Raw genomic sequence first — 13,747 nt, forward strand, 5'->3', positions numbered from 1 at the left:
TTAATTTCTAGAGGGATAGAATTGAAAAGTAGGGAAGTTATGCTAAACCTGTATCGAACCTTGGTTAGACCACACTTGGAGCACTGCGTGCAGTTCTGGTCACCATATTATAAAAAGGATATAGAGGCACTGGAGAGGGTGCAGGGAAGATTTACAAGGATGATACCAGAAATGCGAGGGTATACATATCAGGAAAGGATGAACAGGCTGGGTCTCTTTTCTCTTGAAAAAAGAAGGCTGAGGGGTGACCTAATAGAGGTCTTTAAAATGATGAAAGGCTTTGATAGAGTGGATACAGAGAGAGTGTTTCCACTTGTGGGGAAGAGCATAACTAGAGGCCCTCAATATAAGATAGTCACCAAGAAGTCCAATCGGGAATTCAGGAGAAACTTCTTTACCCAGAGAGTGGGGAGAATGTGGAACTCGCTGCCACAGGGAGTGGTTGATTCGAATAATATAGATGGATTTAAGGGGAGGCTAGATAAGCATATGAGGGAGAAGGGAATAGAGGGTTACGCTGATAGATTTAGATGAGGAAGGATTGGAGGCGGCTCGAGTGGATCATAAACACCGGCATGGACTGGTTGGGCCGAATGGTCTAGACATAAAAGGCCTCAAGGGGTATGGGGAGAGAGCGGGAATATGGTATTGAGATAGAGGATCAGCCATGATCATATTGAATGGCGGAGCAGGCTCGAGGGGCCAAATGGCCAACTCCTGCTCCTATTTTTCTATGTTTCTATGAATGGCCTGTTTCTGTGCCGTATATCCTATGTAATCCTATGTAATATGTAAAGGGGGTCCTGATAATGAGACCCCCTCTATAAAGGGGGTCCCAGATTTTGACTCCCTTTGTTAAAGGGGGTCCTTGATAGTAAGACGCCTTCTTTAAAAGGGGTGCTAATTGTGAGCCTGGCTTTTAAAAAAGGGTCTGGTTCTGAGACCTTCTTTGAGAAGGGTCACTGATGGCCAGCTTCCCTCTGTTAAAGAAGTCTTACAGAAAGGCCACCATTCGATCAAAGACCCCTTCCCTCTGTTAAAGGGGTCTCCGATTGAATGATGGCCTTTTTGTAAGGGATCCCGATGGAGAGAGACCCCCCTCTTTAAAAGCGGCCTTAATGACTAGCAAAATTAATGGGACTACTAGCAAAATTAAAAGTCGATAAATCCCAAGGACCGGATGACCTACATCCTAGGGTTTTGAAAGAGGTGGCCATTGGGATAGTGGACGCATTGGTTGTCATCTTCCAAAATTCTATAGATTCTGGAACGGTTCCTGCAGATTGGAAGATAGCAAATGTAACCCTGCTATTTAAGAAAGGAGGGAGAGAGAAAACGGGGAACTACAGACCTGTTAGCCTCACATCAGTAGTTGGGAAAATGCTGGAATCTATTATAAAGGATGCAATAACTGGGCACTTAGAAACTAATAGTGAGATTGGGTAGAGTCAACATGGATTTATGAAAAGGAAATTCTATTTAACAAACCTATTTGAGTTCTTTGAGGATGTAACTAGTAGAGTAGACAAAGGGGAACTGGTAGATGTGGTGTATTTGGATTTTCAGAAGGCCTACGATAAGGTCCCACACAAGTGATTGGTGAACAAAATTAGGGCACATGGAATGGGGGGTAATATACTACAGGAAACTTTCGTTTAACCGGAGGTTAAAAGTCCGGAAACTCTATCTACCGGCAAAATTCAGGAGCTGTTTTCTATAAGTTTTTTTTACTTCTTGTTGCTTTTTTTTTCCCCAGTCAGGCTCTGCAAGGTCTGTAGCTAAGCAACAGCTTCAGCTGGAGACGCTTGCAGCTGCAGCCGACTGTTTTGAAGCTGTTGCTAAGCAACAGGGTTTGTTGATTCACACGGAGCTGAAAAGCTCCGTATGTTTTAACATTAGCGCTGGTTTATACGGCAGTTTTGATCTAACAGCACCAGCTCGGTCCCGTCAGTGCCGGATACCAGAAAGTTTCCTGTAGCATGGATTGAGAATTGGTTAACAGCCAGAAAACAAAGAGTAGGGATAAACGGGTCTTTTTCAGGATGGCAGGCTGTGACTAGTGGGGTACCGCAAGGATCGGTGCTTGGGCCCCAGCTATTCACAATCTATATCAATGATTTGGATGAGGGGACTAAATGTAACATTTCCAAATTTGCTGACGATACAAAGCTAGGTGGCAGTGTCAGTTGTGAAGAGGATGTGAAGAGGCTTCAAGGGGATTCCAACAGGCTCAGTGAGTGGGTGAGAACATGGCAGATGGAATATAATGTGGATAAATGTGAAGTTATCCACTTTGGTAGAAAAAACAGAAAGGCAGAGTATTTCCTAAATGGTGAAAGATTGGGGAATGCAGATGCTCAAAGGGACCTGGGTGTCCTTGTACATGAGTCACTGAAAGTGAATGTGCAGGTGCAGCAAGCCATTAGGAAGGCAAATGGTATGCTGGCCTTCATTACAACAGGATTTGAGTACAGGAGTAAAGAAGTCTTACTCAAATTATATAGGGCCTTGGTGAGACCACACCTGGAGTACTGTGTACAATTTTGGTCTCCTTACCTAAGGAAGGATATACTTGCCATAGAGGGAGTGCAACGAAGGTTCACGAGATTGATTCCTGGGATGGCGGGACTGTCGTATGAGAAGAGATTGAGTAAACTAGGCCTGTATTCTCTTGAATTCAGAAGAATGAGAGGGGATCTCATTGAAGCATACAAAATTATTACAGGGCTTGATAGGGTGGATGCTGGGAGAATGTTTCCCTTGGCTGGGGAGTCTAGAACCAGGGGCCACATCCTCAGGATAAAGGGTCGGCCATTCAGGACTGAGATGAGAAGAAATTTCTTCACTCAGAGGGTGGTGAATCTATGGAATTCTCTACCCCAGAGGGCTGTGGAGGCTCAGTCATTGGGTATATTCAAAACAGAAGTCGATAGATTTCTGACTAGTGAGGACATCAAGGGATATGGCGATAGGGCTGGTGAATGGAGTTGAGGCAGAAGATCAGCCATGATCTCATTGAATGGTGGAGCAGGCTCGAGGGGCCGAATGGCCGACTCCTGCTCCTATTTCTGATGTTCTTATGCTGTGATTCTTGACAGTTGCCCTGTGGTGAGAGTGTCTCTATTACACAGCAGCGGGATGACCAACCCATTCCCTTATCTTATATGTATAACAAATTGGAGAACAGTGCCTGGCTCATCCTTGTCTTAACACAAGACATTCTGGTCTTACAATGTCCTTTTGTACACAGAGTGTCATCTATTCTAGGACTTTTATTGCATGTCAATCTCACTATGTAACGAGTCGAGAGCACAGAACCAGACCATTCGGCCCAACTGGTCTGTGCCGGCGTCTATGGTCCTCACGAACCTCCTCCCACCCCCCTCTTCATCTAATTGTCAGCCATGGCTCAGTGGGCAGCTCTCTCGCCTTTGAGTCAGAAGGTTGGGGGTTCGAGTCCCACTCCAGAGACTCGAGCACAAAAATCTAAGTTGACACTCCCGGTGCAGTACTGAGGGAGCGCTGCACTGTCGGAGGGGCAGTACTGATGGAGCGCCGCACTGTTGGAGAGGCAGTACTGAGGGAGCGCCGCACTGTCGGAGGGGCAGTACTGAGGGAGCGCCGCACTGACGGAGGGGCAGTACTGAGGGAGCGCCGCACTGTCGGAGGGGCAGTACTGAGGGAGCGCCGCACTGTCGGAGGGGCAGTACTGAGGGAGCGCCGCACTGTCGGCAGGGCAGTACTGAGGGAGCGCCGCACTGTCGGAGGGACAGTACTGAGGGAGCTCCGCACTGTCGGAGATGCAGTACTGAGGGAGCGCCGCACTGACGGAGGGGCAGTACTGAGGGAGCGCCGCACTGTCGGAGGGGCAGTACTGAGGGAGCGCCGCACTGTCGGAGGGGCAGTACTGAGGGAGCGCCGCACTGTTGGCAGGGCAGTACTGAGGGAGCGCCGCACTGTCGGAGGGACAGTACTGAGGGAGCTCCGCACTGTCGGAGAGGCAGTACTGAGGGAGCGCCGCACTGACGGAGGGGCAGTACTGAGGGAGCGCCGCACTGTCGGAGGGGCAGTACTGAGGGAGCGCCGCACTGCCGGAGGGACAGTACTGAGGGAGCGCCGCACTGTTGGAGAGGCAGTACTGAGGGAGCGCCGCACTGACGGAGGGGCAGTACTGAGGGAGCGCCGCACTGTCGGAGGGGCAGTACTGAGGGAGCGCTGCACTGACGGAGGGGCAGTACTGAGGGAGTGCTGCACTGTCGGAGGGGCAGTACTGAGGGAGCGCCGCACTGACGGAGGGGCAGTACTGAGGGAGCGCCGCACTGTCGGAGGGGCAGTACTGAGGGAGCGCCGCACTGCCGGAGGGACAGTACTGAGGGAGCGCCGCACTGTTGGAGAGGCAGTACTGAGGGAGCGCCGCACTGACGGAGGGGCAGTACTGAGGGAGCGCCGCACTGTCGGAGGGGCAGTACTGAGGGAGCGCTGCACTGACGGAGGGGCAGTACTGAGGGAGTGCTGCACTGTCGGAGGGGCAGTACTGAGGGAGCGCCGCACTGACGGAGAGGCAGTACTGAGGGAGTGCTGCACTGTCGGAGGGGCAGTACTGAGTGAGTGCCGCACTGTTGCAGGGGCAGTACTGAGGGAGCGCCGCACTGTCGGAGGGGCAGTACTGAGGGAGCGCCGCACTGTCGGAGGGGCAGTACTGAGGGAGCACCGCACTGTCGGAGGGGCAGTACTGAGGGAGCGCCGCACTGTCAGAGGGACAGTACTGAGGGAGCGCCGCACTGTCGGAGGGGGCGGTACTGAGGGAGCGCCACACTGTCGGAGGGGCGGTACTGAGGGAGCGCCGCACTGTCGGAGGGCTAGTACTGAGGGAGCGCTGCACTGTCGGAGGGGCAGTACTGAGGGAGCGCCGCACTGTCGGAGGGGCGGTACTGAGGGAGCGCTGCACTGTCGGAGGGGCGGTACTGAGGGAGCGCCACACTGTCGGAGGAGCGTTGGGCCTTCTAATTGGGCGAGGGTTGGCAGGCTTGAGTTGAGCTTTTCTTCTGTCAATTCTCCCCTGAAGGAGGTAACTCACCTTGGGCGGGGTACAGTTTCCACTGGCACCTTTCACCCCTCCTGTACCTCACAGGTTGCCATGCTTCCCCGGTGAGCCGAGACAGTGGGCGTGAGCGGGACTTCCGACACACAGAGCATCACAGCCAAGCACCAACAATAAAAGTGCTGGATAGCGATCAGGAGCAGGAACCCTGGCTGGTTCTTCCCACCCCCGCCGCACCCACTCCTCTCACACAATCCAGGGCTGCTAATGCCAACCGTTGTACATGAACAGAATTAGGAGCAGGAGTCGGCCATTCGGCCCCTCGAGCCTGCTCCGCCATTCAATGCGATCATGGCTGATCTTTGACCTCAACTCCACTTTCCCGCCCGATCTCCATATCCCTCGATTCCCCGAGAGTCCAAAAATCCATCGATCTCAGCCTTGAATATACTCAACGACTGAGTCTCCACAGCCCTCTGGGGCAGAGAATTCCAAAGATTCACCGCCCTCTGAGTGAAGAAATTCCTCCTCATCTCAGTCCTCAATGGCCGACCCCTTATCCTGAGAAACAGAAAACTAGGAGCAGGAGTTGGCCATTCGGCCCCTCGAGCCTGCTTCGCCATTCAATATGATCATGGCTGATCCTCTATCTCAATACCATATTCCTGCTCTCTCCCCATACCCCTTGATGCCTTTTGTGTCTAGAAATCTATCGATCTCCTTCTTAAATATATCCAGTGACTTGGCCTCCACAGCCTTCTGTGGTAGAGAATTCCACAGGTTCACCACCCTCTGAGTGAAGACATTTCTCCTCATCTCATTCCTAAATGTCCTACCCTGTATCCTGAGACTGTGACCCCTCGTTCTGGACCCCCCCCCACCCAGCCAGGGGAAAACATCCCCCCTGCATCCAGTCTGTCTAGCCCTGTCAGAATTTTATACCTTTCAATGAGATCCCCTCTCATTCTTCTAAACTCTAGTGAACACAGGCCTAGTCTACCCAATCTCTCCTCATACGACAGTCCTGCCATCCCAGGAATCAGTCTGGTGGCTATGCCCCCTAGTTCTAGACTCCCCAGCCAGGGGAAACAGCCTCTCAGCATCTACCCTGCCAACCTTAGTGTTGCCCTGGGTGAGATCAAGCGATTCAGCGCAGTCAGGGATATCGAACCCAGGAACACCTTGTGGTCTGCACGCGTCAGTAACCACACCTTAAGCCGTGCATTTGCCCGGTGACTATAGAGAACAAGCCCTGCCAATAACGTTTGCCCCCTTCTCTTCCCTCACAACATTTTTGTCGTGTACTTGATGGCTTCTGACTGCACGTCCGTCCCGCTCGAGTGCAGCGGGGCCTCGACTTGACTGGTGCGCTTGACCGGCCCTTTCACTTTGCTCCAGACCAGCAGCAGCGTGAAGCAAATGGCCACCACGCTCAGAAAGCAGGCGGACCCCATGGTGAAGACGACGGACAGGGTCCTCTCATCGAGGACGAAGCCCGACGGCGTGGAAAGGCCGAGGGTTGCGTTCGGCATGAACCTCCGCACCCGGAGGATGGCGGTGGCGGTATCGTTGCCGGCTGCATTGCTGGCGGTGCAGCGGTACGTGCCGCTGTCCTGCGGCTGAGCGTACCAGATCTGCAGGGCGCCGTCGCGGAGCACCCTGAACCTGCCACCCTGCCCAATGCTCAAGACTTGTTGCTGAGGAGTGGACCACTCGATGGCGGGCGCCGGGTCCCCCCCTGCCTCGCACCGGAAGCTCACCATCTCCCCTTCGCCGACCGTGGCCAGCTGTGGCCTCTTGCTCGGGATCCTGGCCCTGCGGCAGGCGAAGTCGCCGGGCCGGAGGACGGGCCCAAAGTCGGCCAGCGCCCTGCCCCGGGCGGATGGGGGGCTGGCGCAGGCGGGCTGCCGGCCCTCGAAGCTCGGCCGCGCCCTGCCGGCGACCAGCCACAGGAGCCGGCAGTCGCAGACCAGTGGGTTGCCGTCCAGCCGGAGGGCGGCCAGGCGGCCGGCGGAATGGAAGGCCGACTCCTCCAGCGTCTCCAGCCCGTTGCCCGAGACGTTGAGCGCCTGGAGGCGGCTCAGGCCCCGAAAGGCGGACGGTTCGATGGCAGCCAGCTTCCCCCCGGCCAAGTGCAGCTCCCGCAGGCGGACCAGCTCCCCCAGCAGGCCACCCCGGATCACCGTGATGGGATTGTAGGAAAGATCCAAAAACCGCAGGTACACCATGTGCCTCAGGGAATCATAGGGGACGGAGGTGAGGTTGCAGTTGGTGATGGAGAGCGAAGTCAGGTTCAGGCCGTGGAGGGAGTCTGGGGTCAGCGCGCTGAGCCAGGGCCACCCCTCGATCTGCAGAACCCGGAGACTGTACAGACGCCGGAACGAATTGTCCTGGAGCGTGGCGGCGTTCAACCGGTGGAACCTCAGCGTGGCCAGATTGCGGAGGTGGGAAAGGGCGGCGGTGGGGACAGTGCTGGAGTTGGCCTTTCCCAGAGCCAGCTGCTGCAGGCTGCCCAGACCCACAAAGGCCCGGGGCGCCACGTAAGCCAGCTCCTCCCCCAGCTCCAGGAGGCGGAGTTCAGGAAGCCTCTGGAACGTCTCGTCCAGCAGAACGACGAGAGGATTCTCGCGCAGGTCCAGCACGCCGAGATGGGGCGTCGCCCCGAACACACCCGGCCAGATGGTTTTCAGACGGTTGTTTCTCAGCCGCAGCGTGCGCAAGCTCCACAAGCCATCAAAGGCTCCGGGGTCGATGTTGGTCACTAGGTTCGCGCTGAGATCCAGCTCCTCCAGCTCGCTGAGGTTGCCGAACTCACCCTGCCCGATAGATGTGATGATGTTCTCACTGAGGTCCAGCACCTTTGCCTCCAAGGGAACTCCTTCAGGAACAGCAGTGAGCTCCTTCCCACGACAGAGAACAGTTCCATTCCCCGTCCAACAGTCACAGGATGAGGGGCATCCCTGTGCACAAGCACAGAGCCACACCAGTAGGATCAGTCCAAGTATAACCGTCATCTCTTTCATCTGGACACAAGAAAGCACAGAATGAGAAAAGGTCATTCATCGTATCAACCCCACTCCTCCCATCAACCAGATACAATCTACCCTAACAATGTCTCTACCCACAGCCCATACAGGAAAGATGTGATCGCACCAGAGAGGGCTCAGAGGAGATTTACCAGGATGTTGCTCCCCAGGACTGGAGAATTTTAGCGATGAGGAAAGATTGGAGAGGCTGGGGTTTGTTTTCTTTGGAACAGAGGAGGCTGAGGGGAGATTTAATTGAGGTGTATAAAATTATGAGGGGCCTGGATAGAGTGGAGAGGAAGGACCGATTTCCCTTAGCAGAGAGGTCGATAACCAGGGGGCAGAGATTGAAAGTAATTGGTCGGAGGTTTAGAGGGGAGTTGAGGAGAACTTTTCTCACCCAGAGGGTGGTGGGGGTCTGGAACTCGCTGCCTGAAAGGGTGGGAGAGGCAGAAACCCTCATCACATTTAAAAAGCACTTGGATATGCACTTGAAGTGCTGTAACCTACAGGGCTACGGACCAAGAGCTGGAAAGTGGGATTAGGCTGGAGAGCTCTTTGTCGGCCGGCACCGACACGATGGGTCGAATGGCCTCCTTCTGTGCTGTAAATTTCTATGATTCTGTCCCATCAACCACTCCCAGGGCAGGTACAGCACGGGTTAGATACAGAGTAAAGCTCCCTCTACACTGTCCCATCAAACACTCCCAGGGCAGGTACAGCACGGGTTAGATACAGAGTAAAGCTCCCTCTACACTGTCCCATCAAACACTCCCAGGGCAGGTACAGCATGGGTTAGATACAGAGTAAAGCTCCCTCTACACTGTCCCATCAAACACTCCCAGGGCAGGTACAGCACGGGTTAGATACAGAGTAAAGCTCCCTCTACACTGTCCCATCAAACACTCCCAGGGCAGGTACAGCACGGGTTAGATACAGAGTAAAGCTCCCTCTACACTGTCCCATCAAACACTCCCGGGGCAGGGACAGCACGGGTTAGATACAGAGTAAAGCTCCCTCTACACTGTCCAATCAAACACTCCCGGGGCAGGTACAGCACGGGTTAGATACAGAGTAAAGCTCCCTCTACACTGTCCCATCAAACACTCCCAGGGCAGGTACAGCACGGGTTAGATACAGAGTAAAGCTCCCTCTACACTGTCCCATCAAACACTCCCAGGGCAGGTACAGCACGGGTTAGATACAGAGTAAAGCTCCCTCTACACTGTCCCATCAAACACTCCCAGGGCAGGTACAGCACGGGTTAGATACAGAGTAAAGCTCCCTCTACACTGTCCCATCAAACACTCCCAGGGCAGGTACAGCACGGGTTAGATACAGAGTAAAGCTCCCTCTACACTGTCCCATCAAACACTCCCAGGGCAGGTACAGCACGGGTTAGATACAGAGTAAAGCTCCCTCTACACTGTCCCATCAAACACTCCCAGGGCAGGTACAGCACGGGTTAGATACAGAGTAAAGCTCCCTCTACACTGTCCCATCAAACACTCCCAGGGCAGGTACAGCACGGGTTAGATACAGAATAAAGCTTCCTCTACACTGTCCCATCAAACACTCCCAGGGCAGGTACAGCACGGGTTAGATACAGAGTAAAGCTCCCTCTACACTGTCCCATCAAACACTCCCAGGGCAGGTATAGCACAGGTTAGATACAGAGTAATGCTCCCTCTACACTGTCCCATCAAACACTCCCAGGGCAGGTACAGCACGGGTTAGATACAGAGTAAAGCTCCCTCTACACTGTCCCATCAAACACTCCCAGGGCAGGTAGAGCACGGGTTAGATACAGAGTAAAGCTCCCTCTACACTGTCCCATCAAACACTCCCAGGGCAGGTACAGCACGGGTTAGATACAGAGTAAAGCTCCCTCTACACTGTCCCATCATACACTCCCAGGGCAGGTACAGCACGGGTTAGATACAGAGTAAAGCTCCCTCTACACAGTCCCATCAAACACTCCCAGGGCAGGTACAGCACGGGTTAGATACAGAGTAAAGCTCCCTCTACACTGTCCCATCAAACACTCTCAGGGCAGGTACAGCACGGGTTAGATACAGAGTAAAGCTCCCTCTACACTGTCCCATCAAACACTCCCAGGGCAGGAACAACACGGGTTAGATACAGAGTAAAGCTCCCTCTACACTGTCCCCATCAAACACTCCCAGGGCAGGTACAGCACGGGTTAGATACAGACTAAAGCTCCCTCTACACTGTCCCATCAAACACTCCCAGGGCAGGTACAGCACGGGTTAGATACAGAGTAAAGCTCCCTCTACACTGTCCCATTAAACACTCCCAGGGCAGGTACAGCACGGGTTAGATACAGAATAAAGCTTCCTCTACACTGTCCCATCAAACACTCCCAGGGCAGGTACAGCACGGGTTAGATACAGAGTAAAGCTCCCTCTACACTGTCCCATCAAACACTCCCAGGGCAGGTATAGCACGGGTTAGATACAGAGTAATGCTCCCTCTACACTGTCCCATCAAACACTCCCAGGGCAGGTACAGCACGGGTTAGATACAGAGTAAAGCTCCCTCTACACTGTCCCATCAAACACTCCCAGGGCAGGTAGAGCACGGGTTAGATACAGAGTAAAGCTCCCTCTACACTGTCCCATCAAACACTCCCAGGGCAGGTACAGCACGGGTTAGATACAGAGTAAAGCTCCCTCTACACTGTCCCATCAAACACTCCCGGGGCAGGTATAGCACGGGTTAGATACAGAGTAAAGCTCCCTCTACACTGTCCCATCAAACACTCCCAGGGCAGGTAAAGCACGGGTTAGATACAGAGTAAAGCTCCCTCTACACTGTCCCCATCAAACACTCCCAGGGCAGGTACAGCACGGGTTAGATACAGAGTAAATCTCCCTCTACACTGTCCCATCAAACACTCCCAGGGCAGGTACAGCACGGGTTAGATACAGAGTAAAGCTCCCTCTACACTGTCCCATCAAACACTCCCAGGGCAGGTACAGCACGGGTTAGATACAGAGTAAAGCTCCCTCTACACTGTCCCATCAAACACTCTCAGGGCAGGTACAGCACGGGTTAGATACAGAGTAAAGCTCCCTCTACACTGTCCCATCAAACACTCCCAGGGCAGGTACAGCACGGGTGAGATACAGAGTAAAGCTCCCTCTACACTGTCCCATCAAACACTCCCAGGGCAGGTACAGCACGGGTTAGATACAGAGTAAAGCTCCCTCTACACTGTCCCATCAAACACTCCCAGGGCAGGTACAGCATGGGTTAGATACAGAGTAAAGCTCCCTCTACACTGTCCCATCAAACACTCCCAGGGCAGGTACAGCACGGGTTAGATACGGAGTAAAGCTCCCTCTACACTGTCCCATCAAACACTCCCAGGGCAGGTACAGCACGGGTTAGATACAGAGTAAAGCTCCCTCTACACTGTCCCATCAAACACTCCCAGGGCAGGTACAGCACGGGTTAGATACAGAGTAAAGCACCCTCTACACTGTCCCATCAAACACTCCCAGGGCAGGTACAGCACGGGTTAGATACAGAGTAAAGCTCCCTCTACACTGTCCCATCAAACACTCCCAGGGCAGGTACAGCACGGGTTAGATACAGAGTAAAGCTCCCTCTACACTGTCCCATCAAACACTCCCGGGGCAGGTATAGCACGGGTTAGATACAGAGTAAAGCTCCCTCTACACTGTCCCATCAAACACTTAGGACAGGTCTAACAATTGGAGATAAACCATATGTTGGCTATATACTTTGAAAGAAAAATATTTGCAGGGCTACGGGGAAAGAGCAGGGGGTGGTGTGGGACTAATTGGAGAACTCTTTCAAAGAGCCTACTCAGGCACGATGGGCCGAATGGCCTCCTCCTGTGCTCTTCTGATTCTATGACCTGGAGAGGAGGAGTGTGAATTGCTGAATTGCTCCCGAGCCCCTGGATGTGAGAGAGAACTACCTGGGAAACCCTGTCATTATCAGTAACCTTGGCCCTGATAGCTGCTTACCTGGTGAGGTCGAGGAGCCCCTCGGTTCCTTGTCCCGGTGTGAAGGCTCCGCAGTCACAGACCAAATGCTGCACCGTCGTCTGCAGGACCAAGTGCAAAGATCCGTGGGGCGTGAATGATTCGTAAGGCCCCAGTTCCTTGGCGTTTAGGTTCGTTCGGAATCGTGTTGCAGTCGTTTGGTTAAAACCCTCCGGAAGCCTCGGTTGCCAATATCCAGCTGGGGTTAGGGTGGTGCAACGGGGTTGGATTAGAGACAGTCTCTTCCCCTCCGCACCCCAGCCCAGCCTGCCGCCCCAGCTCCGAGAACAAACCGGGGTCTCAGGGGGCCGAACAACTGGACCATTCTTCGTGGTTCAGGGTAACAGGACCCTCCCTGGGAGGGAAGGAGAGCGAGTAAGAGAGACAGACGGACCGACAAACAGGCGAAAGGAAGTCAGGGAGAGAGAGAGAAGGAGACAGGAACGGAGGGAGAGAAGCAGAGGGAGAAAGAGAGAGAGAGACGGAAAATGGAGAACATGCGACAAAGCGTCCTACACTCTATCAGAAGCGAGACCCTCTCCACAGCAATCCCAATGTGTTGACAGCAGGCTCGCTAATAATCCCTAAAATGGCTAATTATGTATTAATAATGCACATTAGTAATGGGATCCCCGGTCGCAGGATCCCGAAGCGCCGCCTGCCTCGACACTTTGTGGGTCGGCAAGCGACTGAGTGTTGAAGTGACAGCGGGTGACAGAGCTGGGACAGCTGCATCCATTTATACACTGGCATCTGAAACTTCGGAGAAAGAGCACTGGTGTCTGGTATCATAGCGGCAGATGTTTGCACTGCAAACTCCTCGCCACCTTCCCCCCTCCCCCCAGCTCCTTGGGGGGACAGAAACAGGGAGACACAATCAGTCGGAGCCCGGCAGAAACAATTTGAATCTTTCTCTGGTGTTTTGTGCGGTGGGCCCATTCCCATAGAACTGGGCCGCGACTGCAAACTCGTTTCGAGCCCCCACTCCACAGACTCGAGCCCATAACCTAGGACAACACGCCCAGTGCAGTACTGAGGGAGCGCCGCACTGTCGGAGGGGCGGTACTGAGGGAGCGCCGCACTGTCGGAGGGGCGGTACTGAGGGAGCGCCGCACTGTCGGAGGGGCGGTACTGAGGGAGCGCCGCACTGCCGGAGGGGCGGTACTGAGGGAGCGCTGCACTGTCGGAGGGGCGGTACTGAGGGAGCGCTGCACTGTCGGAGGGGCGGTACTGAGGGAGCGCCGCACTGTCGGAGGTGCGGTACTGAGGGAGCGCTGCACTGTCGGAGGGGCGGTACTGAGGGAGCGCCGCACTGTCGGAGGGGCGGCACTGAGGGAGCGCTGCACTGTCGGAGGAGCGGTACTGAGGGAGCGCCGCACTGCCGGAGGGGCGGTACTGAGGGAGCGCCGCACTGTCGGAGGGGCGGTACTGAGGGAGCGCTGCACTGTCGGAGGGGCGGTACTGAGGGAGCGCCGCACTGTCGGAGGTGCGGTACTGAGGGAGCGCTGCACTGTCGGAGGGGCAGTACTGAGGGAGCGCTGCACTGTCGGAGGGGCAGTACTGAGGGAGCGCCGCACTGTCGGAGAGGCGGTACTGAGGGAGCGCCGCACTGTCGGAGGGGCAGTACTGAGGGAGCGCCGCAC

General features: G+C 54.6%; 1 protein-coding gene and 1 pseudogene across 3 annotated transcripts in view; one reads left to right on the forward strand and one right to left on the reverse strand.

The window, feature by feature from the left end:
• Nucleotides 1-13,747, forward strand: part of LOC147086434 (semaphorin-4B-like) — a 225,931-nt gene that overhangs the window by 122,936 nt on the left and 89,248 nt on the right. The gene's annotated exons all lie outside the window — the stretch shown is intronic.
• Nucleotides 5,114-12,810, reverse strand: LOC147086438 (leucine-rich repeat and immunoglobulin-like domain-containing nogo receptor-interacting protein 1 pseudogene; annotated as a pseudogene). The gene is made up of 2 exons (XR_015075728.1): nt 12,087-12,810; nt 5,114-8,064 (listed from the first exon to the last, which is right to left on the reverse strand). The product of XR_015075728.1 is annotated as a leucine-rich repeat and immunoglobulin-like domain-containing nogo receptor-interacting protein 1 pseudogene (transcript).

This window comes from Somniosus microcephalus, unplaced genomic scaffold (genome assembly GCF_052327205.1).
Source record: "Somniosus microcephalus isolate GS21.2 unplaced genomic scaffold, FLI_Smic_1.0 unresolved_chr7, whole genome shotgun sequence".
In the NCBI taxonomy this organism is placed as follows: domain Eukaryota; kingdom Metazoa; phylum Chordata; class Chondrichthyes; order Squaliformes; family Somniosidae; genus Somniosus; species Somniosus microcephalus.